The sequence below is a fragment of the Microtus oregoni genome, unplaced genomic scaffold (assembly GCF_018167655.1).
Source record: "Microtus oregoni isolate MIOR12 unplaced genomic scaffold, Mior012 000050F_ref0000143, whole genome shotgun sequence".
NCBI classification, from domain to species: Eukaryota; Metazoa; Chordata; class Mammalia; order Rodentia; family Cricetidae; genus Microtus; species Microtus oregoni.
In genome coordinates, this window is record NW_024543256.1 from 10,718,848 (window position 1) to 10,746,436 (window position 27,589).

Sequence of the window (27,589 nt, forward strand, 5' to 3'; positions counted from 1 at the left end):
TTTGGCACTAGGAACCAGGGCATCTTATCATGTAGCATTAACACATATTAGAAAACTGTGTAGTGTCAAAGGGATAGGACCACCAGCATTCAAGCAATGTTGTCAACTAGGCAATAAAATGTTCTACTGAATTTCTTCTTTGTCTAATTACTGCATACACTGGTAGCAACTCTGAAATGAGGAAAGGAGCCGAGCACTCCTTTTATTTTCTGCTTACAACAGAACAGCAAACAAACTGAAACATAAGCCCTGTTTTACACTGACAGTTTTAAGGAACATCAATTATACAATGAAAGGACTAAACAGAAGTGTTTACAGATACCAGACAATAGTGAGCGGTCAGTAGACCTTCACAGGGCTTTGCGATGATACTCAGCAGAAGCCACTTTGTAATCACTGGCAGTAAAGAGAGAGGCAGAATTCTTTGCCAGATACTTAAGGAAATCATGCAAATAGCCCAACAGTAATGCAAGGCTTTTCTCATCAAGGGGCGTATAAGCCAACATTGCCCCAATTCTCACAAATAATCTCAGTAGGTGTGGTGCCCCATAGATCTGCGACATTGGCGCATCGGGGTGAGCCAGAAGGATCTCAGCATACTGAGGCCTCTCAAACTTGTAGAGCAGCTGAGTGCCCAGCATCACATTGAAGTACTCCTTTATCCCTCCCACCACCTCATTCACTGCATACTCCTTATTATCAACATTTCCCTGCGATCTCTTACAATTGGCATACTCCTCAAGAATGGCATCCACATTCTTTTTAGCAGGGAGCTGGAACAACTGCTTCTGCCGAGTAACCAAGTCCCAGTCCTCCACCAGCCATGGTTTTAATTCTTCAGGAATCTTCACTTTCACCTCCATTCTATTCTTAAATGCCTCCTCACTCTCCATAGTGGGGTCAGCCCGTGCCCTCTTCTTACGTGGGGGCTGGGGCATTTCGCTGGTGCTGCCGCCATCGCCGTTACCAGGAGCTTTCTGCTTGTTCTTGCGTGTCTTCCGCACAGAACCAGAAGGGGGGGGTTCTCAGCAGAGCGACCGCCCCATCTTCCTGGGAGGGCTGGTTCAAGATTCTTTGGCTGGGAACCAGCTGACTTCTTTCTGGAGGCAGCTCCCCTCATCTTGCTTCTCTGCATGTTGCCTCGAGTTGGCTTCTTAAAGTTGTCTTCTTCAGCAGATTGTTGTCCACGAGTTTGAGAAGTCTGCTTTCTGGAACTCATTCAACCCTGTTTTTATTCCAACCACTGTAATATATAAAGTATTTTATTTGGTTGTTTACTATTGTGACTTTGAGGCCCATCAGAACACAACACATGCCCAAATCTGTTGGCTATGGATTCCAGGTCCTATTTCTGGACCATTTATAAGTGCATTTCTATCTTCTCCTTTCTCTAATCCTTACTACCACCCACAACCCTTGCCTCACTCAACAACTCATGAGACATGCCCACAAAATCGTTTCTTGATGCTATTTAAAAGACAGGGATTTAATTTTAGAAAAAGATATTGTGACAAAACCATAGAAGGAAGTGGAGGTGAAATTCAAGACTGGAACAAGAGTAAGAATTTCAAAGTATAAGGAAGAATGGCTTAATGGGTTGTAGGTAAAATGAATTAACAGTAAAAGTCTGTGTGTACAAGTCTAGGTATGCCTTAAGTAGTGTAATGGCAAAGAAACGACACACACCTCACACAGAGGAATACAATAATTGAAGGTTAGAGTCAAACTGGCTTCTGTAGCACTAGGTCTGGGTAGCTAATTAAAGCACAGATTTTTAAGGGTTAGTTTGACACCATCAGAAAACAAGATTAGCCCAGTGATCGTTACACAAAGAAAACAGCTCAGTAACTGCTTACTGGAAGAGGAGAGCCTCGGGTAGGTGTGAGCCACAACTTTCAGGTTTTGAGGATGGATGACCTTATTTGTACCATCATCAGATGAGATGTATGCACAAGTAAAGTGCTCAGAGGAGAAAGATGCTTGGTTTGGGACTTTTTATATTGGGGGCGTGCACTTGAACAGAGAAATGTTCACACTCAGGTAAGAGGCAAAGAAGCAGAGATTTAAGTAGCTGTTGTACAGCTGGTAGCATATACTATGAACCAGTGAACCATTTCATTGAGAACAGAGGAATTTCATATAGAATTCTGGAAAACCTAAGGAAGGCATTAGGTATTAAAAAGGAATTATCAAGAAAGAGACCACAGATAAAATAAAATGGTGAGATCTTCATTGGAGAGGAAGAATGTGATTTTGGAAGCCAAAGTTAGGTTTCAAGAGAAAGAATGTTCAGTGAAAATGAGCTAAAAAATAAATCTCCTGCTACTCTTATAGCATGACTCATTAAACAATCCCCTGGACTTACACAATCTTCCTTCTTTCCCTTCCAAGGACTCCTAGTAATTTCCCAGATGGAATCTTAGAGATCTCCTAGGATGGTCTGGAAGGAAGAAGTGAGAATACAACCTAAAAAGGAAAGTAGGTATCCGCAATGAAGATGAACTTTTGTGAAAACATTCAAGAAAAAAAATTACAAATGTGTCTTACACATATGAAGGAAAATATTAAGATTTTTTGATCTGCCAAATGGAGTTGGAAGAACTCAAACAAATGATACATGGCAAACGATTCCTGGTCTGTTACAGGTGGCTATAAGCATGTCATGCTGTGGCTGAACAGCTTAGCACAGCACCTCACACAAACATTTCCACATGTGAATGTAGATACAAAGATTTCACTCAAGTGGCTGCACACATTTACATATTCAACAGGCAGACAGTAATATGAACTACATATACATACTACTGAATAAAGGTTCATATACTGACACTTAAAACTCCATTGGTTAAATAGGTAAGAAGCACAGAAAGGGACCCTAAAATGGACAGATAGCACAGGAAGAACTCAGCCCAATTCTTATGACCAATGCGATCCCATTTGTTTTAAACAGGTGTGTAAATGTGTAAAACATGGCTGTTACATATCCATGGCAACCTCTGAGAATAGGATGACAGCCTATCGTTAATTAAAGCCAGATTCAGCCAATCATGTGGGTAGGTATCGTGGAATTCCCGTGGGGGAAAATTCAGACTTAAAGACTGGCTTAGAAATGAAAGCCACAGGTGCTTAGAATATTAGGCAGTTCAAGGAAATACCGTTTAATTCAAAAGACACGAAGGAAGCTCCATGCAGATAGTGAAAGGTGATACCAGCCCTTTAAGCACTGAAATTGGTGAATACAGAAGCTAACAGTATGGGAATGAAAATCATTATGCTAAGAGATAAAAAAAATATGCCCTGTAAAAGTTTGGTGGTGATGGTAGCTAGAAATGCTATTTTCTTGTAAACTCTCATCCTCACAAAATGCTGCTGCTAGGTTTTTCTTTTCTTCTTTAAAATGTAGATTTGTGAGTAGGAGAGAAAGAGTGAAATCCAAAAAGCTCATCCTGGGGCTATTTAACTAAACTAAAAAAATAATATATAAAACAAAACACCCAGGAACCATTTTGGAAGCCACAGTGATCATCAGCACTTCTTTACCAATGAACTTGAGAATGACAGCTGAACTTATTAGATTGCTATTGATTATATTCTATTATCCATACATATTCATATGCTAAATGCAATGGCTTGACATTTCTATACACTCCAGAACTGGGATTAAAGTTCTACATCCAGTTCTATTCTCTATGCTCTGTACCTTTCCCACAAATTTACCACCACCCCATGAACTTTGTATGTCTCTTCCCTGCACCTCAAACATTGCTACTAAATGTTGTTCAATTAGCTTACCTACCTTTTACTCCAGACTTCCTCTCCCTCATTTAAATAAAATTCAAAGTTCTAACAGTAAATCTTGGATCTTTTGCAGTAGCACACAGGTCTTAGACCAATACACCACTTCCCCACTAAATCCCTGCATACTAGCTCTAGAATAATCCAAACAATCTATTATTTTGTTTGCCCCTATTTGTGTATTGAAGTAGAGGTAAGCACATGTTATCTAATCTTGGATCTCATCCTCTAAAAAAAAATCTTTTAAAGAAAATTATGTCCCCATGTTAAGGTTATAATACGCACCTTAGGCTATGTTCAGACATTTTTTCTTATATTTCTTCTAACACTCCAAGCTGCTTTACTTAGTGGACCAAGGTGCAACATATCTAAGGTGTTTTACCTGGTGCTAAATTGTTTTCCCTTAAAAAAACTATGAATTTACAAACCTAACTGAGTAAACATGACCAGTTACACACTACATCCTCTGGTAAACACTAGAAAATCTTTTTATTTTTGCCCTGCATGTAAAGCAAGTCTTCTACTGCTGAGTTATATTCCCGAGCCTTAACACCTTTAATTCAGGGCCTCCCACATCTTAGGCAAGCACTCAACTGCTAAGGCAACTAGATCCCAAGCTGCGAACATTATTTGCTTTTTCATTTGAAATGCATGATCTCAAGCCATCTTTTCTTATTTCACTGGTCAGACCTCTTTTTCTCACATGAGCATTTTTATTTCCTTTTCTTCTAGGGTGCTTCTTGTTTCACATTGATCATACCACCAGTTTTTTTGTTAAGATCCCAGCTGGCTTTTCCTTTGCAACCTTTGGCTTTGTTATGCTCAGGGGAAATGATGCTAAACAAATTTTGTAAATTAGTGCCTCTATTATTTCTTTGTATGTTTTTAGGTTCTCCCAAATTTACAGAAGTATTTTCTCAATGTTCATTACTGATGAGCCCATTCTTTCCTCAATGAGAAATGCTATTCTATAAATATAGGTATTCATAAGTTTAAGTGACTTGACTTTTAAGGGGCTCTCTTCCCAAGCCCAGGCTAGCCTGAAATTTGCATCAAACCTCCTGCTTTTGCTTTCCAGCCACTGAAATTACAGGCCCAAGCTGCCACACCCATTTGTAGGCCGTATCAGTGATAATTCTGGTTGTGCTCGTAACAGTATAATGGTTCAATTATTATGGTTTAAGGGCATAAATGTTGCTCTAGAATATTATCTGTAAATGGATATAAAAGGTAGTTTATGTGTTATTATTTTAGCAGCAAAATACTGGGGATAACCTTACAGTGATTTGAGGAAAGGTGATACATTTGTAATGTGGAATATCATGTCAGATAAAGAAATGTCACTGTGAAAGAAATACCATGAAAGAAGTTAGACACGAGATCTATGAATGGAAAAAAAAGACACTCAACGACTATTTGTTAAACAAACATAGGTAATTAACAGTATCTATATTGAAACCATAGTCTGTACTTAATAAAAACCATAAAATATTCTTGTGCACATCTGTACACTTTAGATTGTAATTAGGTAATCTAGAAGGAAATGAAGAAAGCTGGTAATTGACTGTAGAGAGAAGGGTTAGTGAGAAAAAAAAAACACACACACACCCCAAAACCCTGAGCCATACACATTATTCATGACTTTGTGATGTGCTCATCCATGGATTTTACATATATTTTCATTTCATTACCACTGCACACTGTGTGCTTCATAGGCACACTACTCAGATGGTTCCCAAAGGCCCAAGTCAAGAGCCTTTTCCTCTGTGAGGTTTCCCTATTTCCGAGCTCTCTGGCCCTTGCTTTGTCAGTCCCTATTGATCCACTTTCAGCCCCCAATCATTCTCCAAATTGCTCTTCTACCAGGGAAGCGCTCTCCGCAGAAACCTAGCTTTTACAAAGGAGAAAAATTAAGAGAATTATATAACTCCTTTAAAAATGTTGCTGTGAATAGACTGGGACACACCCCTTCCTTTCACTGCTTCATGCAATCCGACTCCAAATGCAGTTATCAATCCCGACAATTCACTGGCAGAAACCTTTAGTTAACTGTACATGTGGGGACCACATCGTTTACACCATTTTTCCCATCTCTTGGTCTCTGTGTAAAATCAGGCATATATAAATCTCATTTGCATTATGAAACATTTCTTATGCTTAAAACCATTTTTTTTAGAAAGGGTCTCATCTCAAGTGCTCCAGGTTAAACTCAAACCCACTATAAAGCTGAGGGTAACTCTGAGCCTCTGAAATTCCTGCCTCCACCCCCCCCAAATATTTGATTGCAGGCATGTGCTCCCACAGTTGGCTTGTGCACAGCTGGGGAATCAAACGTGGAACTTCATGTATGCTAGGGAAGTACTCATTCCCAACCCAACAGATCATTTTCAGTCTGAACAAAAGAGGAAAATGATATTAAAGAAAATGGTTAGCTGATGGTAGCTAAAATTATAGTTCTGGAAATTTCCTCAAAAGTAATTATACTTAAAACTTTGATCAGATAAAGCCAGAAGTCTTAATTTCAGAATTCAGCTCTAGTAGTAAATTGCTGCTTCTGGAAAATGAGAGAAACAAAAAATATTAATTAAAAAAATTCCATGAAAATTATATTCATGATTTCACAAAAATGTGTTCTTGTGTGTGTGTATAAAATGTTTCATGACTACTAAAGCTAGAAGTATTATTCCATCAAATACTTGTATGAGGACATTCTGGAACAAAGGAAGTTTCTTGTTCACAATTACACAGTAAGTGGCACCGCCGGTAATCAAATCCATCAATCCCTCATTTGCTCTTGAGAAAAAATATTCCATTATTTGAATCTGTGAAACCATTACGTAGCACTAATTTTCAATTTTTTTTTGAGATGAAGATTACATGGCCCATATCTAATGTGTATCCTCACCCTTTCAGAATTTAGAGCACTTTCTCAGATGGGAGCTTATTAATCTTCAAAATATTCCTAGCCATTTAGGAAGGTTATGTGATATGATCTTGTTTGTGAACTGAGGCCAGAAGGAAAGCACTTACCCTGTATTCTGCAAACAGGAATGGTTCTGCAACCAGGGTCAGATCTCCTGATCCTTATTGTATAGCAAACTTAGCTTTTCTGATGATGACCTAGAAGGTCAAACAAAAAGATGGAAAAGGACAGAAAAGATGTGAGACGGTGATTTTCTTTTCCATCCGTCACTGCAATTTTATCTCACACAAAGGACATCAAAGCTGATAAATGCGCAATTTTTATTTTCCTGTGGTTATATTTTCAAATGTACTTTATTGTTTCTTTATCAATTTTTGAAAAAAAATTAATAATTTCTCTTAAGGATAATGTGAAATAAATAAAACTGTAACGGAACACCATTACAAATGGATGCGAATCCATCATCCAGCTTCAACAATTACCAACTGAAGGCCATCTTGTTTCATCTGTAACCCCACCCACTGCCCCCCCCCGTTTTTTAAGCTACCGAAAAAATGACTTAAGAATTATGAAAAAATTCAAATATATACCAGGGGGAAAAGACAAATACAGGAAACCCCATCTGCCCACCCCTCAGCTTAAAAACGATTATTAATCGAAGGTCCCAGTTATACCCCTCCCATCTCTCTCCACCGCTGAAATTATTCTGAAGCAAATCCTAGTCATCCACGTATTCTGAAGCCATTTTCAGACATTATTTAATCTTTACGCAAATATATACAAATATACATAGATTTCCACAAAATAAAGCAATCTGAAAACATAACCACACCGCTACCAGAAACGTCTAAAAAAAATCTGACACCCGATTTCATTAAAGAATATTAATTCCGCATTTAAAAATTCCCGATGAGTCTTAAAGAAAATTTTACAATTGGCGTGCTCGATCAGGTTTCCAACAAGGCCTACTCATCGCATGTGCTTCATACCTAGCTTGTTCTCATTCTCCTTCCCCTACCTTTCTCTCCCGCCGCTCGCTCGCGCGCGCTCTCTCTCTCTCTCTCTTTTTTTTTTTGGTTTAATGTGGGAAAATTCCAACCCCCAGCTATTTTGAAGCGATTCTCGGCTAGCAAATTTTATTCATAAAATAATTTCTTCTAAAAAAAAAAGGATGCGACGAAAATGATAGCGAATCTGCGTAATTTATAATTTTCTTCGGCTGAGCAAATATCTTTAATAACAACTGCTAATATCTTTCGAGAGACAGGCTTCACAATTAATGCCGAACATGCACTATTTTGCTGTGCACATTTGAGTGCACTGCTGAGATGGATACTATTATCGCCGTTTCACAAACATGGAAACCGAGACACAGGAGCCTTGCCCGAGTTGGGCGTTGGCGAGCAGGAATACGAATCCAGCTTTGCCTGAATGTGAAGCCGCTAGCTAATCCTGTCCAAAGACGCGGAGAAAAGAGGAAATCATCGACCCTTCCTCCCCACCCCCACCCCGAAACCTGAAGCGAGAATCCAGTTCTTTCCAGCAGCTGACGTGTGTTCACCGCTGCTGCTCCAACTGCCATAGTAAAGCCAGGTTTCTCTGGCAACTGATATCCATAGGCAGACAGGGCACCCTGGGGGGCGGGCTTAGCCTTTCAGCCAATCACAGTCGTCTTGTCTCCGGTTTAGAATGTTCCATAACCAAATGATTGGCCTGCCACCCCATGTCAGCAGTGATGCTCCGCCGCAGTAAAGGCGGGTGCTAGCAACCTGCTTCTTCATGGTTCGGGCCTAAATCAAACCAATTACCGTCCTTCTTCAGTGCCGATTCCAGCCAATGACAGTCTCCCTTTTAGGCTCTTAGCCCGCCCTCCAAATGCGCTGCAGCTGTTGGGTCAGAAGTCTATAGGGCAGCGTGTTCACGTGGCCTGTTTTCACGACCCAGAGTTCCCCTGACCGTGGGTTTTTTTTTTCCCCACCTCCTTTCCCTAGCTCTCTCCTTTTCTCCTGCAGGGAGGCATTATGGGTTTGTGTGTCCGTTCCCCTCCCCCGCCCAGGCACCACTGGGAAAGGAAGTGTCTACGTGGCTTGCGGAAATAGGATAGGCGGAAATGAGCTAAGGTTCCCGCGAGTGGGAAGAGCGAGGTCAAAGCGAGGGCCACGCCCCCGAGCCTGTTGCGCAACTCTCGGAACAGGAGAAAAAAAAGGAATAATGAAGGTTTTGATGTGTGTGTGTGTATGTGTGTGTGAGGGTGGTGAGTGCCACAAGCGGATGGCATGAGAACCTGGGTGTAGGTGCACGGGCACGCTCGCGTGGCCGTGGACTGTGGGTGTGGGCGCCTACCAGCCCTCGTGGCGCCGGAGGTGGTGGGTGTGCGCAGGCATGCACGCCGTGCGGTGGCGGGAGGGGCCCGATTGTGTGTTGTAGGTGAGATGCTTTATATTGGATTTCTGCTTTTTTATATTGGCAAACTGCATTAATGGAAAGGAAGATAATTAAGACTAAGTACTAGTAACATAAGTAAAGGGCTTTTGTTAGAAAAGGCCTGCGATTTCATTTAAGTTATTTACTCCCCTCCCCCTCCCTTTTTTTTTTCTTGAGACCCGGTCTCACTATGGGTCTTGGCTGGCCTGAAATTCGAGACCCACCAGTCTCTTTTTCTTCCTCTCGAGTACCTGGGATTAAAAGCATGCGCCATTCCACCCAGTCTGATTTAATTTTAGACCATATAGATGCCCTTTATTCCCACGTTTTAGTTCACCAAAATGAACCCCTCTGGTTAAGATACAACACTATATTAGCTACTTAAAACGGCGCGTCTTTAAAATTTTCAAGTATACTCCCCTTCTCGCCATCACTGAGACCTCCCCTTTGCAGCTCACGCATTTTACTGCATAATCAGCAGAAATAATTTGCAAAGCGAACATACGGAATTAAATTCCCCTCTGATAGAGCCACCTCCAAATTTTTGCGGGCTCTAAGCTTCACCTACCTTTTGTCCTAGTCTCCAAGCATCGTGATCCTCAGGCAAATAGGCTTTCGGTCAGTTTTCCAGAAAGTTCACTGGGTGAGGTTTATATCTCTTGAATCTGCCACTAGATGTCACCAAATTCCAGCAAAGGATTTGCTGTTTGGTTCCCGGGGATGGTGAGATTTATTTCTTTTTGCCCTACCCACTTCTTATTTGATGAATTCAATAACCTCTGGTTTCACATATATCATAAATCCCCAAAGAAGAATGAAATCACTAGGCAGGGAATTATATATCCAGATATTTTTGTTATTTCCTTTCCTTACAAAGAAAAAAGTCATCGGTTCTTCCAGATTTTCCTTCTCCCTTGTATTTTTTTTTAACTCAGAGTTGATAGGAGCCTAAACACTGGTGCTAAAGTCCTCTGTGGGCTTTGGTGGTGCATCTGTAATAACAACCCTCAGGAGGTAGAAGGACCCCAAGTTGAAAGCCAGTTTAGATTATATGTTGAGATCCTGTCTCTATATTTAAAAAAAAGCCTAATGAAAGAATATCCTTTTTGGGTTTTTGCCCACTTCATTTTCAAATACTGACTGTTCCTCCCAGTGGTAATTGCAGACGACTATATTCAGTCTGTAAAGATAACCCAGAGGTAAAGTTAGACCTCCGTATTGAAAATTATTGTCCTTTCCTCTTGAAATTTTTAGCAGATACGCGTGTTTGCTCCCTAATTTAATGCGATGTCTCCGTGTTGCTGACAGTAAGATAGGTATGCTTAGTCGGCTTAAGAAAGTTCTATTTTCTTATGCGGAGGGCCATCACACAAAGTTCACACTCTTTAAGTTCCTAATTATAGTCTTAAGCCTTTCTCCCCAAGGTTGCTCACCTGTGCGGTGTATCTTCGAAGATCAGGTCCAGTCTCTAACAGAAGTCTCTGATTAGAGGGACGGGATCCCAGGGAGACGCTCCAGCCGAAGGCTAAATCAAGGTGCCGTCTCCAGGTGCACAGAGGAAGAACAGTGCTCGTGGTCTCTTTTTATAGACTGCTCAGAGGGCGTCAGAGGATTCTAGTCCTGTGTCTGGTTATCTTGAAAGTGATGTCACTGGGTTCTGGTTATCAGGTATAGCCTTGGGTGTAGTGGACTTCCTGACGAAGCTCTTTTTGTGTGTCTAAAAGGCGTTTTTTTTTCCTATGCTCATTGCATTTTGCATAACTTGGTTGTGTCTTTAAAAATCAGATCGTAGATAGTGAAACATGTTTCACACTTAATTGTGCTATGTTTCAGGGCAACTGAGGAGGTAGCCCTGTGGGGTTTTTTTTTGTTTTTTGTTCTTTTTTCTTTTGCTTTCTGTGTGTATGCACATGTGTGTAGGAGTGTTTGTGCATATGCATGTTGGGGCTAAAGGTAATCTTCATTTTAGGTCTCTTCCTCTGTTTCTGTCCACCTTATATTTTAAGAGGCAGGGTCTCTCAGTGAACTTAGGCTGTTCTACATGGGCTATACTGGCTTGTCGATGAACTCCTGGGATCTGCCTGTCTCTACCAGTAGTCCCCTTAAAACACTATATGTGCCCCATGTTAGCTTTTATGTAGGTGCTAGGGAATTGAACTGAGGTCCTCTTGCTTGAGCAACAGACACACTTTACCCCCTGAGACATCTCCCCAGCCAGACCCTCAATTTTTAAATATTTTCTGTATAGTAGATGTTGAAGTCAATGCTTTTTTCTTAACAAAATTGTATACCATTTTCAACCAGCAAATATCAGCTTCACTTATCAATGATATGTACTTGTGCACATGCCGGTAAAGGTTGTTTTTTTAGGATTTTAATTTCATTGTTTTTAATTATGTATAGGTGTATATATCTACATATGGGTATGTGACATGAGTTCAGAGGTCAGAGGCTTTGGATCCCCTGGAGCTGGAATTGCAGACTGTTCTGAGACACCTGGCATGCGTGATGGGAACCTAACTCGGGTCTTCCGGAAGAGCAGCGAGTGGACCTCCTTGCTGAGCCCTCTCTCCAGCCACAATGGTGAAAGGTTTTTACAGCAGCCTGCAGCTATATTTCCCAGGCCGACCGGAAGCATCAGTATCACCCGGTAAGTGGTCAGAAAATTAGACTCGTAGGCCCAACCTCAAATCTCATAAACCAAAGATTCTCTGGATGGAGTTTGGAAATCCATGCCACTACAAGTTGTTCCACTGAATCCAAGGCTCTCTAAAATTTAAGAACCACGGCTTTGTAGGGCAAAAATGCATCCCTTACATCTGTACACCACTAGAGGGCGCCATAGAATGCAAAGCAGAATCAAAAGGACCTCTGTTTGGACATACCCTGCATAGTATCAGTCTTGTTTTGCAGATTAAGGAATGTAAAAGTGTCACCATAAGTGTTTATCTTTCAGAGTCTGAAGCAATCTTTGCATTACAGATTGTTCTCTGCTTTGACTATGTTGACTGAACCATTAAGAAGATAGTAGAAAAGCAAACTAAGTATGTGGAAATGAATAGCTTGATGATTTTCATATCTTTCCTCCTCTCCCTTCTATAATATAACACAAAAGTCTAGGAGTAGTCTCCTTGCTATTGCTTATTTCTCAATGTTCTTTCTGTTCTGTAGTTACCCATTTTAGCGTGTGTCATAATATTTTATATATATATAATAAAGGCCTGAGGGTGGTGAGTAAAACAGAAATTTGAAAAACCCAATACAGTGGGTCACCCACTGTATTTCCCTATACACAGAAGTCCCAATAGTAAGCTTATAACTTAGGTGAAACTTAACATCTTTTTATAGTGATGAGAGTGAGTTCTGGGGTCCAGTTGCTTTCATTCATCATATAATTTACAGGTGATAAGATCTGACTAATTCCTGCATTTGTAATTCTAATATTCAGTTAAGCTTTCTAGTTCTCTGGTTTAGTTTCTATTTAAGTGATTTTCCTTCTTTCTTATTTGCGAGACATTGATACTTTTTGACCCAAGAGAAAATGTAGAGAAGTATCTCTCTTATGTTTTGGCCAGGTTTGATCTGACCCCAGATACGCACTCTCTGGGCCCCCTCCTCTCAGCCCTCCAATGGTAGGATTTTGGCTCATCCAAGCACTTTTTAGAACCAGTTGAAGGAATCTGACATTGAGTGAGGCTGATCAAGTATTATGACACACCACATTGGGGTGCTTTGTAGAATAACAAGTGTATTCAAGACCAGAAGTGTTTCAGACTTCAAAGTTAGTCAAATTTAAGTGATTAAAAAAAAACAAGTTCTAGATTTTATAAGTTTTAGTGTCATACCACCTATTAATGGAAACAAACATTTTGATTTCGTGATCTTAGAGCCACCTTGTATAATACAGTATCCAAGTAGCGTATGTGACTATTAAAGTCACAATTCATTAGACCACAAAAAAGATCGGTTCAGTTGGTTACTCTGACTGTATTCCAAAGGTGGCTACATAGTGTTACTAGCTGTCATGTGAAATGGAATGTAGACCTTTTCCACCGTCACAGCATGCTCTGCCGCACAGTGCTGGTGTAGATGACAGAAGGGATGGAAAAGGGCCTAGTGTCTATAGTACATGCCTCTTGACAGCTGTCCTCCAACGGTGATTTTTTCCCCTGCTCTTCTCAGGATTAGAGCTGGGGTGTTCCATCATGTTGACAGGGTCAGAAAAGGGAAGTAAGGTAGCTGAGGTACTTTAACAAGGGATATCCTGCTGCTGGACCCTGTATTTGTGGCTGCTGTTGCGGTTTTCTCATAGGTCTGTCCTTGTGCTTTCCTGGGTAGGGTTGCAAGAGCAAGACCATGAATAATGTGAACTAGTTTTAGAATCAGAGTTGTAGCAAAAAAAAATGGCCTAGAAACAATGTTTTCTGTATTCCAGGTAGCACAGGACTTAGCTCTTTCCAGCTGTTATCTTAGCAAATCCTCTCGGAAGCCTGGAGAAGTTAAACAGTCACCTCAAGTTGCTCAACCAGTAAATTGCTGAGCAAGACCAGACTTGTTCCTGGCTTCAAAGCCCAGGCTTTTTCGTCTTAGACTGTGTTACCCCCTCAATGTGACCATTCCCCTGCACCCTTAACATTTTAGTGGGATAGAGCCTCAAGTAGATTCCTCACCTAGAGTCGGTTCTCAGAAAATGAGAACCTTTCTTTAGAACTTACAGCTGCACCATTATCTTTGCATGATTTCAACTCGAAGAGAAAGATAGCTTAATTTTATTTGGTTCCAAGGCCCAAGGCCAGACAGAAAGTATTTAAGGTCTCAGCCCTCACAGGATATTCATTGGCTCCATGAACCCTGTATTAATTTGCAAAATCAACGTTAGCTCATATAATGCCTTTGTGGTAATCAGAAGTATAGGCCACCTAAGGGCAGGCAAATTGCAGAGATATGTGCACTCCAGTGGAACAACGAGAAAGTGCCCCTTTCCTTGCCCTTGCTGACCGCTGCAACCTCACCAAGGTAGTTAGTTGAAAAAGACATTCCAGCCAGGAATTTTGTCCTCTTAGTTGAGTACCATTATGTAGGCATGTAACCTGCCTGCTGTTGTATGTAGTCCTTGCTTGTAGTACCTTGTGAATAATAAAACCATCCTTAGCCGGGCGGTGGTGGAGCACGCCTTTAGTCCCAGCACTTGGGAGGCAGAGGCAGGCGGATCTCTGATTGTTCGAGACCAGCCTGGTCTACAAGAGCTAGTTCCAGGACAGGCTCCAAAACCACAGAGAAACCCTGTCTCGAAAAACCAAAAAATAAATAAATAAAGCCATCCTTGGTTCAAAAAGTAGTGATCTGTAGTGGTCAGACTGTTCTTTTGTCTATCCCCAGTGGCCTCCCATGTCTCATACGTAGTAAACAAAATTGCTCTATCCTAAGCTTTATTTGATATCATATATAATTTTATTTTTTGTATGTACGCTTCATCTACATGCATGTGTGTGCACTGTATATGTGCCTGGTACCTCTGGAGGCCAGAAGAGGGCATTGGATCCCTTGGGACTGGTAGTACATACAGTTTTAAGCCAATATATGGGTGCACCAGCCCTAAATCAGAACCAAACTTTAAAAATATCAAGGAGAAGCTGGAGAAATGACTCAACATTTAAGAGCACTCACTGCTCATACAGAAGACTAGGGTTCAGTTCCCAGCACTCATCTGGTGGCTCAGAACCATCTATAACTCCAATTCCATGGGGCATGACACTTTTTTTTAACCTCTGTGAACACAAGGCACACATGTGATGTATATGCAGACAAAACACTCATGCAATACAATTAAATAAATAAGTCTTAAAGTGTTTAAAAATTGGTTCTGATTATCTTATATAATATTTCCTAAAACAATGATTGTTTAATATACAAGTTAAAACCAAATCCTAATATTTCAAGGCAAAGCAAAAATTGCATTTCTACGATAAAGATGTCTTTCTATTTATATCACCTCGTTCCATAGGAATTTCAAAAGGCCATTCCTGCGAATTTCTCTGAATCAGTCTAGTTTGTTAGTCCATGACAGAGCAAATGGAAATAGTGTGGGGGAAAAATTGTCCTTTTAGTGATATCTGTTTTCTCTTCTGTAATTAAACTACCACCTCATGGCTCCATTTGACGTAAAAAAGCTTATTTCAAATGACCAAACCATTGAGAATTGAACCTAGTCAGCGATGACCTTAGATGACCTTGAGATGCCAGAGTTGCACATGATCCCTTGTTTTTCTCCTTCTGAGTTAATAGTTTAGCTTGGAGCGTGCCAAAATTCATGGTTCTGTCAGCAGCACTCTTTACTTGGAAGGATCACTTTAAGCCACCCATGGTATACATTAACTCAGAAAGATAAAGACTGCTTTTCGCCCATGATAGCTTCTGTCTGTAGTTCGAACTTTGCATCAAGTGGTTGCTTTGAATCGTTTTTCTCTAGCTAAGTTTATGTTTGTAATTTCCTCAGAGTCTGCATTTGACTAGAAGTGATAAAAATTATGACTTTTGAAACTATTAACTGCCATATTTAAAAGTACATGTCTATACTGTTTAATGGTAGATACAGGGTTGCTTGTACTATTTCCCTACTTTTGTGTAGTACTGAATGTTTCCATAATAATTCTTTAAAGAAGAAAAAATTGAAAACTACTTCATCAGTCATGGGTTAGAGTACAAACACGGGTTTCTCTTTAGCCAAGACATTGAGTATAATTTATACTTTGTAGTAGAGATGGATCATATCAAATTTAGGGAAAGAATCCAATTGAAAAACTAAAACAAAACCTCTTTACTAGAACTTGATATGGTCTCCTGAATGTACAGTCTCTCCCTACCTCTTCCCCTCCACGAGACGCCATAGGAAGCCTTGCTGTAATGAGCTACATAAGTGGCCACTTCCAATCCCTCAGGCAATTAGGACCAGAGAGAGGTTGAAAGCCACAGAATGAACCATCCGCTTACTGGTGAAACTATTAGCCAGAAGGCAGAAGAACACAGGAATGGAAGCTAGAGGCAAGAGAGAGCCTCATTGAGTGCTGCGGAAGGCAGCGCTGCTATGGAAACAGGAGACAAGATGGTGGAATATGTGACAGAGTTCGTCTTATCTCTTTGGGGAAGATGCCTTTCCTACCTTATTTCTGGTTTTGAAGAGCAGGGAGACCATCTGAAAGCAAAATGTATGATCATGCACATGTGAGTGAAAATGTAAGCATTTAAAGAAAAGGTGTCTTATCGCGCTGCTTAGAATGACAGGTTCGACAAACTATACATTGAAACAGTGCTTTTGGTCTATTTGTGGCAGTGTTTTACCATATGGGGAAGCAAATGAGACTGTTTATACACCACTGTGACAGAGTAGTGGTGTGGGGCCCTCGGAGGACGTGTTCCTTCAAGGCCCTGAGGTTGAGGTAAAATGATTGGTAACAGAACAGAGAAGAGAGTAGGAGCAGCTCCTAAAAGGTACAAAGCTGAGGTACACCCAGCTGCTCCCAGCCTAGCGTTCTTGGTGGGACGTCAGTGGGACCCAGGAGGCTACAGCCAGCTTTCAATAAAGCTGGTCTGTGAAAGCTGGCTGGCTAAGAGGACAGAGGAAAATTGATGTTTGCTCCAGAGTGGGGCTGTCAGCTGTGCTCACCGCCTCCCCAGGCTCCCAGCTGTAAACAAAAGTCCTGGCCCTTCATGGCACTGCAGAGCAGTCCAGGCTGGCGTAAGTCTCTGAGGACAGCTAGACCATTTTCTCATCCTGGCTGACAACCAGGAGACAGAAGAAACAATAGAAGGTAGAGAGGGGGAAGGGGCGGAATGCAAGGGAACAGAGACCATTGGGAGAGATTTGTGTATTTCAGACCTTAGGTCTTTGGATGAAAGTAGTAGAGAAATATCTCCAGACCCCCTTCCTTGTGTAACTATCCCAGATAATAGTGAATGACAGAGGGGCTTCAGAGACTCTAGTGTATCACCCACTCCTTCAGTTGCAAGCACATATGGTCATCACCATGCTAGCTGTTCTGGGTGATGCTAAAGGAATCAATGATAGCTTACACATTCAAGGGTCTTATAAGGAGTTTAGGGACATGTGTGACATTGAGTCTTAACAATACCAAATAGACTATTTATTTATTTGTTAGTTTGTTTTGAGACAGAGTCTCATGCAGCCCAGGCCACCTTTGAACTTTCTATGTAGCCAAGGATGGCCTTGAACTCTTCAGTGATCTGCTTCCTCTCTCCACAGTGCTGAGATTACAGACACATAATGCTATGCTCAGCAAATAATAGACCTTTTAAAATACTAAGCGACTAACTTGAAATAGAAGTATCGGAGCAACCTGTCTGGCTGTGGTCACAGAAGGTGGGATTTGAGAGCACTGCAGTAAGTTAGACATGGCTTGGCTATGAAGAAAAGCCATCTGGTATTTCCAGTAGAACAACATTATTAGTAAAGTTGAGACTGGTTTTGGTTGAAACAGTCGATTAGAATGCTACAGACTCTGTTTATTTCTTACCTCCTTGCACTCCTCATCATGTCTGATCCAGTATTCAAGTCTCCCTGTAGTGTCACTTCCTCCCCATGTTCCTGCCTCATCTCTAGGAGCAAGTTAAGTACCTTATTCTACGTTCCTAGAGTCCCCGCTGGTTTTGCCTTTCCAAGATACCACCATTTTCACTTGATGAACTAATTATATTTCTTTATATTATGCAAGTAGGAAGATTTGACTGTTTTTCCTCCTCCTTTTTGCAAAATTGAAATCTGTTCTTTCACGTGCCCTTAAACTGTCTTGTTCCTGCTCAGCTCTGGTGGCAGAGGCAGGCAGATCTCTGTGATTCCCAGTCCAGAGTGGTCTACATAGTGATGGTAGCAGAGGCAGGCAGATCTCTGTGATTCCCAGTCCAGAGTGGTCTACATAGTGAGTTCTAGGACAGCCAGGGCTTGTAGGAACTTACAGGAAAATTGCCTGAGTTTAATAATATGCTAGAGGATTTCCCCTATACTCTGAGTGGGTCTAAAGTAAGAATAGCTTTAAGATAACTTCTGAGGCCATTAGACATCCTCACATTGGGGTAGGTCTTAATGCCAGGGGATTGGCTTGTTTTCGTCTTTGATTCAGGTCCCAAGCGGTTGGAAGGCCAGCGAATGAGAATGTCAGTGGGGCAATACCCACCTATCACTGTCAACGACAGGCCACAATGACTTATAATTCAGCACGCGACACAACAGGAGGGTCTTCTCTAATCATTCACTCTTGTCTCTTTATCAGACATAAGGTTATTGAGGGCTTGCCTGAAAGCTCAGGCCCTCCTTATAATTTCCCTTACCCCAAAGATGAATAAAAAGAAACAATAATATTGTAGCTAAATTAGTATTACTCGGTTGAAGAATAACATCAGACAGTGACATTTTTGAAGACATATTTGTTAGTTTTGACCCCCCTTTTCTTTTACTTGACTCCTTTTCCTTTTCTCTACCACCAGGATATTTTAAAGAAAGTTTGTGGCTTTCACAGGTCGATGTGAAAGCGCACCTGTGATTAATTACTTTTCTCTCTTAGGTCTCTGTCGGGTCAGGACAGTTGGTCCTGAATCGCAGGCCCATCAGCTGGCCTAGGAACAGATGAAGTGATAGAACAGATTTGGTTCCTATCACAGGGAACGCTAAATGAAATAGAAATCGAATGGATCCCTAAACTCATGAAGAACCTCTGCTGAAGGAAACATGCAGAGCTCAGCATGATTCCCGGAATATTGCCCTAGATCAGCCCGAAATTTGTGCTCTCAGGAACTGTGGCTATTTGGTTTTTATTTTTGTTTTCTGAGGCAGGGTTTCTCTGCGTAGTTCTGGAGCCTATCCCAACTGACTTGTGAACCAGGCTGGCTTCGAACAGAACTGTGGCAAAAGATAAGGAAAGTAGGGACTGAGGACTAAGTGGTTACAATCCATCCCCACAAATTACCATTAGCATGAATCTGTTACAGACTAAGCCAGGGCAGTCCCCAAATGAATGTGTATAGCTAATAAGTAACACTTTGTTAGGGAACAAAGGGGAGTAAAGACAAGGGCCTGAGCTTTCAGTCTAGCCCTCAATAACCTTATGTTTGCTAAAGAGATGAGATTCAATGATGAGAGAAGACCCTTCTGTTGTGTCAGGTGCTAGGATAATAAGACATGGGGTTTCTTGACGGGTGGCTTACGGGAAAGCCTATGAGATAGTAGCTTTCTAAAAGAGTCAAATATTTGTTACTCTGTATGAGAATGAGATGAGCATTAAATGCACTCAAGATAACCGATGTATTGCTGTGAGCAGCGTCTGAAACAGTCTTGCTCTTCTTAGTGGTTCAAGTCGTATATCTGACAGTGAATCTCCTATCTGAAGTGGTTCAGGAATTGTGAAAAACTGGGCAGACGGTGGGTGGTACACACTTGTAATCCCAGTACTCAGGAGGCGGAGGCAGATGGATCTCTGAGTTCGAGACCAGCCTGGTCTACAGAAAAAGTTCCAGGACAGTCAGGGCTACACAGAGAAACTCTGTCTCGAAAGAATAACAACAAAATTGTGAGAAACTGAGGACTGATATGGCAGAGATCAGCCAGTGGACATTGTTCGCAAGTGTAAAGGGAAGTCCATTAGTATATCTTTTTAGACTTCTATAAGTTGATCGCTTGAAAAGGGAATTACAGTAAGAAAGTTACCTAATTATTAGAGTTTTTGTCACAGCTATTTTTCCCCACTTTCGTCTGTTTGCTCCTGTGATGATTAATCTTTGTTGTCAACTTGGCTGGATTTAGGATTACCTAGGAAATTACTGAGGGCACTTCTGTGAAGGAATTCCCAGGGAGGATTAACTGGAGGGAATATCCACTTTTAATGCAGGTGATAGCATCCCCTGAGGCAGGGTCTCAGACTGCCTAAAAGGGGCAAGAAAAGAAAAGCAGCATCAAGAGTTCCCTCTAGAGCTCCGCTTCCCGTGCACCATCCAGTGAAAAGCTCCCATTCCGGTCAGCTCTCACTCTTACCTCCAGGCACATAGGGTCAGGAGATCGTGGATGGAAGCCATTGAAGTTGTGAGCCAATATCACTCTTTCCTCCCTCAGCTTATTTGTGTCAGAGATTCTGGTCATGGGATTAACAAGCCAGTTAATATGCCCCCAAACAAGGCTTTCATATATCAACCAAATGTATAACTGGAGCACCCTTTGACATTAAATGGCTTATATCTGAAAGTTATAGACAATACAGTTTTGGTTTGTCACAAATTTCAAAGCACCAGTAAAAGCAGTAAACTATCTCCCCATCTCCACCAAACAAAATGCTGTAGTAAAGCAATTCTATGAGCTAAAAGTAGGGTTACTCTGATTGAATTCATGCATCAGTGAGTGTGTGTGCGGATGTGGGAGGGTGCCTGCTTTTTCTTCCCTTAAGACCTTGGAGTCTGTTGAAGATGTGAAAATCTCTTGCCCCGCTGATAAGGCAATGCACTAAGAAAGAGTGTTTTGCTTCTGTTGTGAGACTAGAGTACGTTACTTCAATTTTTTTTGTTCCCTACCCTCACTTCTTGCCTGGATACCTCAAAGGTTTATCTTCATGGTGAAATGCTACTGAAATGTTGGCAACTCCCCCACCCAAACAAAGCATGCAAGAATGCATGGCAGTCGAAGAATATGACCCTTTTCAAGGAAAATATATTTGGAAAGAACTAGCATTGCAATTCAGTGGTTGAAAAAAATTTAAGAGCTACAATGTCCATTACATAAAATATTATATAGCAAACACTAATTCCTTTTATGAATAGATTTGGTATGGGTCAGATAGTGATACATACATTTTGATTCCTAGCTTCAAACTCAAATTTCTGTGTGAGAGACACAGGCAAAACAGCATATATAATCTTATATATAGAGAGCTAATACAGAACATTATTGGTGAGTCTAAATCTATCTGAACACTTCACAGAAAACATGATTTCTGGGTAAGTTTTGACAGAATGAAAAAAATCCCTGAGGTGGCAGAAGTCAAGGCAAGTATTTCAACACTAGGGGATAAGCATGCACAAAAGCATGGCGTGTGAGACAGGCTCTGTTTGGTATCTGTGGCGGGATTCATGATTCTGTAGCTAGATCACCATGATTAAATGGAGAAAGTAGTTTAGAGACAGGAGTGGTAAATGAGTAGACACGCTGGTGGGGCCCAGAAGGAAAAATCCAGGGTAGGCCATTTGAGGAACATGGGCTTTTTCCTGAGGTGTGGAGGAAGCTACTCATGGCTTGAAAACTCAGATGTGTGAGAAATAGACCGTTTATAGTGAAATTGACAACACTGTGGAAGGTAGGACAACCATGGACTCAGTGCTTGAAGAAAATGCAGTCAGGGAAGATAGGGGAAAGGGGGCTATTTTAAAAGTATAGTATTGGCAGGCGGATCTCTGTGAGTTCGAGACCAGCCTGGTCTACAAGAGCTAGTTCCAGGACAGGCTCCAAAACCACAGAGAAACCCTGTCTCGAAAAACCAAAAAAAAAAAAAAAAGTATAGTATTCAGTAGGAGTTGGTGATTGATGTGTTTGTGGGCTATGGAAGGAGTTGTTAAAGATCTTTGACTCTAAGATGTCTGGCTTTGGTGACTGAGTAGGTAGCCTCCTTCCTTCCTTGTTAGGATTATTCAAGTCCCCCTTGTCGGGATTGAGAGGACTGGGCAAGAATAGCAAAGTTGGAAGGACATTATAAGTTGTTCAGTTCTGAGAATGTTGAATTTGGGATATTTGTGGAATGGAGTAGTAAATAAGAACCAATATTGGTTGTCCTAGCCATGAAAATGGTTACAAACATTGAAGCTTTAGTGTACAGTGAAGATCTGTGAACTCAGCAATGAATAGAATGTCTGAAGAATAAGAACTCAAGGGGCTGGGGAGATGGCTCAATACGGAATACCACTAACTGCGTAATAGGAGGAGCTGAGTTAAATACCTCCAACAGCCATGTTAAAAATCCCAGAATGGACAGGGTGGTGGTGGCACATACCTTTAATCCCAGTACCTGGGAGGCCGAGGCAGACGGGTCTCTGTGAGTTTTGGCAGCATAGTCAACAGAGGGAGTTCCAGGACAGCCAGTGCTACACAGAGAAACCCTGTCTCAAAAAACAAAACTAAAGAGAACGGAACAAATTCAATAATGTCTGGCTATAAATGCCTGTAAGCCCAGCATTTGTGGGGCTGAGTCAGGCAGATCTTGGGAGCTGCTGGGCAGCCTGTCTAGTCAAAACAGTGAGCTCTCAGTTTAGTGAGAAACCTGGGGCTCAGGAAGTAAGGCAGAGAGTGGTAGAGGAAGACACTTGACATCCTCTTCTGGCCTTCACATGTGTGCATATAGGTGCGTTACCTGCATAGTCATGTATATGCTCTACACACACACACACTCACACACACACAACTAACAAATGGTCAGAGAAGCAAGAACTGGAGACTGAAAGCCACGGCAGAAGAGATGTGGCAAAGCAGATGTGGCAGCTGTGGCAAATGTGAGAGAGTGAAGCATGAGAGATTAGAAAAGCTTTGACTTAATATAGCAATTCTGAAGGCAGTATAAGGAATACAGAGAGAGCATTTGAAGACTGGGTAGGAGGAAGAAGCAAGAGATTACAACAATAAGGAGTAATTGGTGAGGAGGGGTGTGGGAATCATAGTGAAGGCATTTATTTGAAGGAACTTGATGGTAACTGGAAGTGGGGCACTAGAATAATACTTACAGAGAAGTCCAAAGGCAGATGGATAGTAGTTTTTTTTCCCTTTGGTTTTTTGAGACAGGGTTTCTCTGTAGCCTTGGAGCCTGTCCTGGAACTAGCTCTTGTAGACCAGGCTGGTCTTGAACTCACAGAGATCCACCTGTCTCTGCCTCCTGAGTGCTGGGATTAAAGGCGTGCACCACCACCGCCCAGCAGATAGGAGTTTCTATTCTTCATTTTGAGAGAAATTCATGTTCATTCCCCCCATTTCTCTGTTGTTTGACATTGGCAGCATGGTGTTGTGGTCTACAAATGTGTTGTAGAAATTTATACCTGTCCTGTAACATAGACAGACTATTAGCTGCAGGTTGTACGTGCCTGAAACCAAACAAAGCATAAAGAAACTGACTAAGGCTCAGAGATATTCAGCAATTTCCCATGGACAGTTTTTTAAAGCATGCTGTATCTTAGTAAGTGTCTAGTGCCACCGAAAAGACTGATAATGTAAGAGAAGTGATTGTAGCCTGGCTTTTCTTGCGAGTGCGGCTTTAGAGAGAAGCCCATACTTAATTTGGAAATGTGAAGTCCTAAACAGGTCCAAGTATTAGAAACTTGACAGGTGAGGAAGAGAGACTTTTAGGCAATAGCTAATTTTTATTGAGCAATTTACCGTGTGCTACATTCTGAGTTAAGTACTTGCATTGTCGAATTCCCACAGTGACACTCCGAGGTAGTTACTGTTATCTTTCACTAACAGATGTGATGGCCAAGGTGCAGAATAGTTCAGTCATTTGGTCAAGGTTATATAGTTACTGTGTCGTGGATTTCTTCAAGCATTGTAGAAGAAACCGAGGCTGAGGGAATTGTCGTTCAGATCTAGGCTCTGTCTGGTACTAAAGTATCGCACTGTCTTCAACATCAAATTGTCATGAAAGGAAGCTAGTAAAATAGAGACTTTGCTTGTGTTTTTTCCAGATCCATTCTGTAAGACAAGAATGGTCCCCAGATTCAAGTGATGGCAAGAATTTCCCGTTATTCTAGGAAATGAATAGTGAGATCATTTTTTTTTAAGTAACACACCACAAAGCATAGCACAGCAGGGCATTTGTATAAAGCTTTACAGTGACAACAGGGGACAGAAAAGAGCTACTCAGTAGTAGTGATAGTTGAGTTCTCATGTGGCTTCTTCAGGTGGCTTCATGTCAGCAGACTTTCTTTGCTTTCCACAGGGAAGATCGTTTGTGAGGGAGAATTGGCCCAGAGGCTGTTTCTCCCTCAGCTTAAGGCCCACTAACAAGCTGATCTGACTAATAAGCCATCAGCCTGCATTTGTAGACTATAAACATTCGAGCTGGAGACTGTGGGAGAGCAGAATGTGAGGCTGGGAGGAACATCTTAATTGCTTTCCCTTCCGAGATGACTGTCTCCTAAACAGAAACAACATGTAGAACAGGCGGAAGCAGATGGTAGCGCTGTCTAAATTCCCACTACTCTACTCACGTGTCACTGACAGTGTTTATCTAGTGATTGGGACTTTAATTATAGCTTGATCCAAGTCTTAATATATGGTATAGTATTAATGTTTAATAAGAACATTATAATTCTTTTTTTTCAGTGATGAACCTCCAAGGTTTTAGTGTCTTCTTAATTTTGTTTCTGTTATATCTGGAGATTGCATTGTGTACATATCTATATGAATTCTGATTTTGTAGGCTTTCTTCCAGATCTCTTTTTCTGTGCTCGATAAATTAATGGAAAGGGAATGAACAGAAACATATGATATAGCAAGTGGAAAGATAGGCTTTTATTCTAATTGCATATATTGTGTATTACTAGGCACTAAGAGCTATGCAGGCTACAAAGTTATATAAAATGCATCTCTTGCCCTCAACCACTGAACTGATGAGTGGAACCTTGCGTTCTAATCCCTGGGGGGCTCCTGAACTAGATTGGTAAGTGTTCCTTAACAGTGCATCCTAACAAAATGAATCCCAAAGTAGTCAAGTCCAGTTTTTGAGATTTTGGTAGCTAGAATAATGAGATAAGACTAATAATACCAACACTGATACAGACCATTGAGTGGTGGGATAAAAAATTTTGAAGTAATATATTCTGGATAAAGTTGAGGGAGGCATTTCACAACTCAGCACAAAGAAAAAGTAAATTTGAATCAGTCTAACACTTTAAACAGAAGGGTGCCTGCTCTTTTTCGATAGGTGGGAAATGTTTATGGTAAAGATAAAGGGGGGGTATTTTATTCAGTATATTTCTTCCACTTAGAAAGCTCCTTTTTGCTTGGCCTGTGAATGTGGAGAGAGCAAAAGAACCTACTAGTAGATTAAAGGGAAAGAAGAGGCTAAACCCACGGCAATTCTATAAGGCAGGACAAGCTGGAAGGGAGGTGGAGATACCAGTAGCCTTAACAACTGAATAAATAAAGCCTTTCCTCTTAAAATATATTTATGAAAAACTTATCCAACATTAAATATTAACAAAGAATTAATGAAAATATCCCAAACACTTTATCTTCAAAGGAAGCTCCCACCCCCGTTTAAAAATGCTGTTTAAATCTCAGAATCACATCAGATGTGATTCAGACATAAACTAGTATTGGTCTCGGGGGGTGGTAAGTACTGCAAGAAAGCTGCTAAGTGGGCATGACCTCCAAGTGAGACTCTTCTGTCACCTTTTATCAATTCATTGGTAAGAAGGACCCAAAATTTAGCAATTTTGTGATTGAACAGATTGCTAAATGTCAAACTCCCTCAATAAGACCTGTACATATGTGGGAAGAATAAAAAAAATTGAAATCCATTTGCACTGGATTCGATTTTGGCATTATGCAAATACTTCCTCTGCAGGGCCTCCAGTGAGAAGGATAATACCTTCCACCTGGCATTGACTCTGAGTGGCTTTGTGAATTCCTTTGGTCTATTATGTTGGTTGGTACTTTGGCTTCTTCGGCACCCAGCACCAGCTGATGCCCTGATCTGAGTCCCAGTTGGACAGCCTTTATTGCTCAGTACTGTAGCTGTCTCCAGGGCATTGTTCTTGAGACTTCCAACAGCGCAGATTTGTGTAGTTGGCCCATCTGGACAAGATCTGTAACAAGTAGAGCTCTGTGCAGTAAGCTCATCTCCATAGTCCACCCCCACTGTCCCCGCCTTCGGGCTGCAGCAGCCTGACACCCCAGCCCCTTCAGGGACAGTATCAAAGAGATAGTCTCTGCTTCTTTCAAAGGGGTATTGCTTGTGGCCTCTCATTGATTGGCACTACCTGGGCAGAAATAGGAACACAGGGGCTCTCTTTTCCCTTTTCAATTTAATCTCCTCCTATAAATGAATTCTTAAATTTGATTCTTTGTATGTGAGTGCTAACATGTCTGGTAAAAGTAATTTCTAGATCTGAATATGGTAATACACACTGTTAATCCTAACACCATGAAGGCTGAGACAGGAGGAATATGAGTTCAAGGCTAGCCTGGGCTGCAAATAAGTACCAGGATATCTTAAGATATATAGAAAGACCTTGTCTCAAAAAAAAGAGAGAAAGAAGAAAGAAAGAAAGAAAGAAAATGGAAGGAAAGGAAAGGAAAAAGAAAGAAAGAAAGAAAGAAAGAAAGAAAGAAAGGCCAGCTACCTTGGTCATTCCAAAGTACTGTCTCCCAAATCAAGGGTGATCAAAGGGTATCTCAATGAATAAGATAAATTCAGTAAGAAAATGGAGAAAGAAGGCTGGTCTTGTCTGTGTACTATAGAATTTACATTGACCATTGGACTTAATTGACTTGAATTAGGAATGTATGTGGAATGGAGAAACAATTAAGAGCTGAGATAGAAGAAAGGGAGAAATGGGAGAAAGAAGGAGGGGAGTTGGAAGGGAGGGAAGAGAACTCATATTACATAGTTAATTATTATTCTGGACCCAGAGAAAAGGACACAGTATTTTAAGAGGTTATTTGTCTGTGTGTTCCAACTGCTATCATCATATCTGTATTTTTCTCATCTCATTTCTCTGTTCTTCACAGATCACTTCAGCGAATACATTGTACTAGACCAGTGCATCCCTATGACACAGAGTGACACACCAACCCACTCTATCCTGACCTTTCTTGTATCTGAATCCTATGAAGAAGAAAGGGAAGCACAAAAAGGGTAAAGAAACAACCCAAACTATGGCTCTCTAAGTTGTACAACTACAATCCGAGGTAGGTTGAGTTCTCTAGATGCCTAGATAGGGACACCCTCTGCATGCCTGGTTTCTCCTCAGGAACATTGAAGCCTATGCGATTCAGAACAAGGTTTTATGGTGCCATTATTCGCTTGCCAAGAGGAGGTGCAGTTAGAGATTCCTGGAAATTAAGAGACTTCAGAGAAAAAGAAGAAAACGTAAGCGTCTCTCTAAATATTGCTTCTGAACTCTTCCTAGTTTTAGTACCTTTCATCTCCCCTCTTCTGGATGATCAAATGCATTTCTTAAAGAATAAGCTCCCCCCCCACACACACCTTTTTCCTACCCAGCAGCATAACAAAGCCTGTGGCTACCCTAATTAAGAACTAGAGAAAATACTTCTGGGACAAGGAAGTTTAGTTAGATCTAGAAGGGTAAACTTTCTGAGAGTCCTAGGTTTTTGCCCCAGTTCTAAAAATGGTAGCTTTTCTAGAAGTGAACCTCTCTGCTGGACCAGTCCCCTAGCCCAGAGCAGCCGGT

General features: G+C 41.2%; 1 long non-coding RNA gene and 1 pseudogene across 1 annotated transcript; one reads left to right on the forward strand and one right to left on the reverse strand.

Moving 5' to 3' along the window:
• Positions 1-177: 177 nt before the first annotated feature.
• Positions 178-6,893, reverse strand: LOC121437276 (annotated as a pseudogene).
• A 2,002-nt stretch (positions 6,894-8,895) lies between these two features.
• On the forward strand, positions 8,896-26,947 carry LOC121437280. Its single transcript, XR_005972948.1, has 3 exons — positions 8,896-8,935; positions 11,546-11,792; positions 26,907-26,947. It is a non-coding gene; the product is annotated as an uncharacterized LOC121437280 (long non-coding RNA).
• Positions 26,948-27,589: the final 642 nt, after the last annotated feature.